The following is a 6,268-nucleotide window of genomic DNA, read 5'->3' as shown; positions in this document are numbered from 1 at the left end:
AACAGCTTTGTGATGGTCTATCTTACAGATATTTAATAAAAAAATTTTTTTTAAAGGAAGCAAATGTAATCAGAGGTTTATGATTGAGACTTAAAACAGAATTGCCACATTTGTGATACTAAATATTAAATGAATTAATTATTTTTATCAATCAATGAGGGAATCTATGAGTGGAGTCACAGGAATAAGAATTTATTTTTCAGATATTTACAGCATTCAGCCGAAGAGAAGGACAACATGGAGGGCGGGATCCACAGATCCCGAAGGAAAAAAAAAAAAACAGATTCCAAAAAGAGCCGAGATCATCGGGAAGCCCCAGATGGGGTAGGTACCGCATCCCGCCTCCCCCAGATGGAACCCCGGTGACCAGAAGCCTCTACAACTACAGCTCGAGTATGCGGGAACTTGGACTTTTCCTCAAATCTGCCGGGACTACAACTCCCAGGTAACCTCAGATTCTGGAAGTCACGCCCACAGCCCGCCCCCCAGCGCCATATTTACAGCATTCAGCCGAAGAGAAGGACAACATGGAGGGCGGGATCCACAGATCCCGAAGGAAAAAAAAAAAACAGGTTCCAAAAAGAGCCGAGATCATCGGGAGCCCCAGATGGGGTAGGTACCGCATCCCGCCTCCCCCAGATGGAACCCCGGTGACCAGAAGCCTCTACAACCACAGCTCGAGTATGCGGGAACTTGGACTTTTCCTCAAAACTGCGCGGCCGCGTGTGCGGCCGTGCGACATCTCTCTATATACAAAGTGATCCATGGGAAGTAAATCACCCAACGTTTCTCTCTGAAAATCATAGTTAAGTTTGGAGCACGGCCACAGCCCCAGAAACACAAGGACTTAATGCATAACCCAGCAGCTTGGAGCAGAAAAGTGAACGGACTATGCGTTAATCCAGGCCATCATGACTGTCCGGAGGGGAAAGGGTGTTGCCCCATTCGCCCTCTCCTCTCTGGAAAGAAAGATGGCGGCCACAGGGGAGCCTTGTGGACAGCAGGTATGAGCCGGGGGTGTGGGGGCAACTAAAACCTCATGGGAAGGGGGGCATTCCGGTCCGTCCTTCACGCCCTACCAAGGTCACCAGTTGCCCCCCACGAGCGGCTCTCCAGCACGGCCACGGCCCCAGAAGCACAAGGACTTAATGCAGAACCCAGCAGCTTGGAGCAGAAAAGTGAACGGACTATGCGTTAATCCAGGCCATCATGACTGTCCGGAGGGGAAAGGGTGTTGGTCCCTTCCACCCTCTTCCCTCTGGAAAGAAAGATGGCGGCCACATGGGAGCCTTGTGGACAGCAGGTATGAGCCGGGAGTGTGGGGGCAACTAAAACCTCATGGGAAGGGGGGCATTCCGGTCCGTCCTTCACGCCCTACCGAGGTCACCAGTTGCCCCCCACGAGCGGCTCTCCAGCACGGCCACGGCCCCAGAAGCACAAGGACTTAATGCAGAACCCGGAAGCTTGGAGCAGAAAAGTGAACGGACCATGCGTTAATCCAGGCCATCAAGTCTGCCGGAGGAGAAAGTGTGTTGCCCCATTCGCCCTCTTTTCTCTGGAAAGAAGGATGGCGGCTGCATGGGAGCCTTGTGGACAGCAGGTATGAGCCGGGGGAGTGGGAGCGACTAAAACCTCATGGGAAGGGGGGCGTTTCGGTCCGCCCTTCACGCCCTACCAAGGCCACCAGTTGCCCCCCACTAGCGGCTCTCCAGCACGGCCACGACTCCAGAGCACAGAAACCAATTTCTTAACTCTCTGACTTTCAGTAGAAATACTTCCAGGGTCAATAAGTAAAATAGCAGAAATCCAAAACCAACATATAATTCTTGAACCCAGCTGTAGAAAGCAAATCACTTCACAATGCTTTGTCAGCATGTCTGGGTTGGGGGGGGGGGGGGGTAAACTCTAAATAATAGTGGTGAATCTTTTATTGAAACAATGAATCTAATCAAAGCAGATAGAGTGTTAACTAGAATTCATCTGCCCCACAGGGACTGGGAGGGGTGGGGGGTGAGGTTTTATTGGGGTTCTTCATGGTAAAAAATAAGTTTTGGTAAAGGGAAATGTGCTTGATATTTGCATGACTGAGACCTAAACCTGAAAGCTTTGTAACCTTTCCCATGGTGATTCAATAAATAAATAAATAAAAAGTAAAAAAAAAAAAAGAATTTATTTTTCAGATAAGGTCAACTTTTTGCTTTCAACAGGACTCTTGAAAACTAATAATCCAGAAAAGAAGACACATGGGCTTGTGTGATCGCACATTGGGTAGCAAACCAGGGTTTTGTCCCTGGCATTCCAGATGGTCCCCAAAACTCCCCAGGAGCAATCCCTGTGGCAGACACAGGAGTAAGCCCTGAGCACTGGGTGTGACCCAAAAATAAGCAAACAAAAAAAGCAGAAAAAAGGTTGCCAACTGTATTTCTTTTTCTCATGTAGCACCTCAGTTCTGTTTACCTTTTTACTAAAACCAGACTAAAATAAAAACAAGGACACAGTCGATTTATAAGCAAAACTCCAATTATTCAAAATAATGAAGGGATAAAATTTAGTAGAACTTTTCTTTCTTTTGTTTGCTTTTGGGGGGCCACACCCAGTGATGCTCAGGGTGTACTCTTGCTAGGGACCAATCCTAGCAGGCTTGGCAGACCATATGTGGTTACTGGGATTGAATCCAGGTTGGCCGTGTGGAAAGCAAGTGCCCTACCCACTATGCTATCACTTCATCCCAGTACAACTTTCATTTCTGTGTAAATGTGTAATCTGAAATTTATGACTGCCATGTAACTATATATTTTATGTATACTCTAAGATAAATGATTATTTTAATATTTTGGAGACAAAACTACAACTATAAAAGGAAAGAGGATATGCTGAGAAAGGAAAACTTAGGGATATTATTTATTTTCCTACCACTAAGATATTATTTCATGTCCTTGCAGTTCAGTTATGTACCTTCAAAAATTGCTGTTGAGCAGAATCACAAACACATTCGACAACAATATGTTCCTCTTGTGTAAATGTCTCTTCTAGGCCACATACATAATTAAAATTCTGTTGACTCAGGAATAGCATCTCAGAACTGAATGTCCAAATTTTGTAACTTGCTTCCTTTTCTAACCAGACAGCAGAGATTGCCAAGACTTTCTGGGCCCTCTGCCTCTTTTCCCCATGTATAATCATTATATATCATAGACCATACTGTTGATTTACCAAAGCCAGCCAGAAAAGTTTCCTGAGACAACTTATTTGAACTTTGTTGTGTATACATGTGACCAAAAGAGCAATGTACCAACCAGAAAGGGGAAAAGGAGGTGGGTGAAAGAGAATATGCTTACCCATTCTTTCATTCCTTGCAAATGAAATAAAAAATCCTAAGGCAAAGGGTATATAAATATTGCTTTTAAGGCAAAAAATCACCTAAACTGTGTATCTTTTAAATGAATGATACCATATTATAACAGAAATACTTGGTTTATAATACTTTAAGTGAAGATATAGACTTTTAAGTTCTTCAAAATAGATATTAGACCTAAAATAAAATATTTTGGCTTTTCTTCCCACCTGCAGATACCAACAGATTTAAGCAAAAGATGAACATCCATCCTATTTTTAAATACCTCTTAAGAAATTACAAGATATTTCTTGGGAAGTGTTCCAATATTCTTTCCAGTCATGAAACTTACATTCTAACCTAAATACTTCATGCTTTAGTTTCAGTTCATTTCCTTGAGCTCTGCTAAGTGAATTTAGAACTTGTAACTGAATAACAGTTGCCTACTTCATGAATCTGACTTTATGAGAATATTCCCAGTGCTGTGCACAGAGCCTGAAATGGCCTTATTCTCTCTTATTCCTTCAAAACTATTTAGATACCATATTGGCTCTTTCACTTTCTGAAAGTTCTCCATTTTCCACATATTTTTAAAAGAGGCCTATTAATTTTGCAAAGGCTTTACTAAAGTAATGTAGTACTTATCTATGCATGCTGTAAGAAATTCTGATTCTATAATTCTAGTTAAATACCAGACTGTCCCTTTTTTATTTTCTGTAACTTACTCCGCCCCTCTCGGAGAGCCCAACAAGCTACCGAGAGTATCTCGCCCGCACAGCAAAGCCTGGCAAGCTACTCGTGATGTAATAGATATGCCAAAAACAGTAACAACAAGTCTTACAATTTGTTGTGAGGTGTTACTGGTGCCCTCTCGAGCAAATCGATGAACAACAGGAGGACAGTGCTACAGTGCTACAGTGTTCTAGAACTTATTCAGAAAAGCAATAGTCATTAAATATGGCTAGGCATAATAAAATAGGGAAGTTTCTGAAAAATAAACTTTTGATTCACTTAACAAGGGGGCTAGAGCGATAGCACAGCGGTAGGGCGTTTGCCTTGCACGCAGCCAACATGGCTGACCCGGGTTCGATTCCTCCGCCCCTCTCGGAGAGCCCGGCAAGCTACCGAGAGTATCTCGCCCGCATGGCAGAGCCTGGCAAGCTCCCCGTGACGTATTCGATATGCCAAACACAGTAACAACAAAGTCTCCAATGGAGACCTTACTGGGCCTGCTCGAGCAAATCGATGAACAACGGGAGGGCCTTTACCTTTACCTTTACCACTTAATAGGAACATTTTAAAAATTATCAGGTTCAGGGGCCAGAGAGATAGTGCAGCAGTTGGGGTGCTTGCCTTGTCGGCAGGTGAGTTGGGTTTGATCCCCATCCCCTGTTACGGTCCTCTGAGCATGGCAGGAGTGATACTTGAGTGCAGAGCTGGGAGTAAATCCTGAGCACACTGGGGTGTGGCCCACAAAGCAAAACAAAATTAGCAGGCCCATTACTAGAAATGGAAACAAAGCCAGAAAAACCTGAAGAAAAAAAATACCCAATCATTTAAAAGTGCAGTCTCATTCTGTTTAGGAAAGTCAATTGTGCTTTTGCACTTAAGAAAAATTATTAACAGAGTACAGTATTTGATGCTGTACTGAACATAAGCCTCACAATCCCCATTAGCAGGAGAATCAAAGCCAAAGCTAACCCATGTCTACAACTTTCCCACACTAGCCCTAAATACATTGCCAACAAGCTCTTGATGTATTGTCACATAAAAATGTGATTATGACAAATGCAAGACTTCCATTGTCAACAAAATTGTAATGCATTCAACATAAGTAATACATTAACATTTTCCAATTTTGACCTCACTTCAGTAGATCTGAGCTCGGTCAAATTCTGAATAACAAGGTAAAAAATAATTACTTGCTGTAAAAATTTCTGCAGGGGCCATGCTAATCTTCTCTGTATCATTCCAATTTTAGTGTATGTGCTGCCGAAGTGAGGGCTGGAGCAAGAGCACAGCGGTAGGGTGTTTGCCTTGCACAAGGCTGACCTGACTGACTGGGTTCAATTCCTCTGCTCCTCTTGGAGAGCCCAAAAAGCTACCGAGAGTATCTCGCCTGCACGCCAAAGCCTGGCAAGCTACCCATGACGTATTCAATATGCCAAACACAGTAACAAGTCTCAAAATGGAGACATTACTGGGCCCGAACAATGAACAATCAATGAACAACGGGAGGACAGTGACAGAGACAGTAAAAATTTGCATAGATATCAAAACATTAGTATAGTGGGAAGAACTGATGAAGAGGAATTGGAGGCTTCTGTGTGAAAACCAAAAGCATCTTTCCTAGGAAATTTTTAGGTGTATCACGGTAGGTTTGTATTTAGATCATAAGCCATATGGTATTATTGTTACTCTTATAGTGCTTGATTTTATTAAAAGGGGAACACCCAGGGATTTTCTCAAATGATTTAGCCAGGCGGGTTTCCCTTCAGTTCTTTCTCAGACATTCTTAAGAAGTAGTGTTGGCGTACAATAAGAAACTGTTTAAGATAATTTGTGTTCCACACTTTCCCTTACACAACATAAAAAAAAAAACAAAACACTCAAAGCTACTAGGTCAATCACAGAAATGCAGATCAAATAAATAGGATAAGAAAATACTGCAAAAGAATAGAAGTAAAAATAGCAAAAACATGACAACCAAATGCCAAGTGGTGTTTAAAGGTTTGGTCCCAGATCAAAATTGTTCAATCAATTGTTTGTAATGAAAATCTCAACTTCTATATACAGAGGGTACACGGAGACCTGAGTTACACACTTCTCAGATCAGTATGAGACTATTAGTTTATAATGCAGAGAGAAAACAATCAGTTGTCTCTAAGCCAGTGTCCTATCAATTCCTGTGATTTTGGATTATTGACCAGTATC

At 42.6% G+C, this 6,268-nt stretch overlaps 1 pseudogene; it reads right to left on the bottom strand.

The window, feature by feature from the left end:
* Positions 1-5,243: 5,243 nt before the first annotated feature.
* Positions 5,244-5,339, bottom strand: LOC130032194 (uncharacterized; annotated as a pseudogene).
* Positions 5,340-6,268: the final 929 nt, after the last annotated feature.

The sequence above is a fragment of the Sorex fumeus genome, unplaced genomic scaffold (assembly GCF_029834395.1).
Source record: "Sorex fumeus unplaced genomic scaffold, SorFum_2.1 ptg000047l, whole genome shotgun sequence".
Lineage (NCBI taxonomy): Eukaryota > Metazoa > Chordata > Mammalia > Eulipotyphla > Soricidae > Sorex > Sorex fumeus.
The sequence above is the reverse complement of the archived record's forward strand: the minus strand, read 5'-3'. Positions and strand labels throughout refer to the sequence as shown.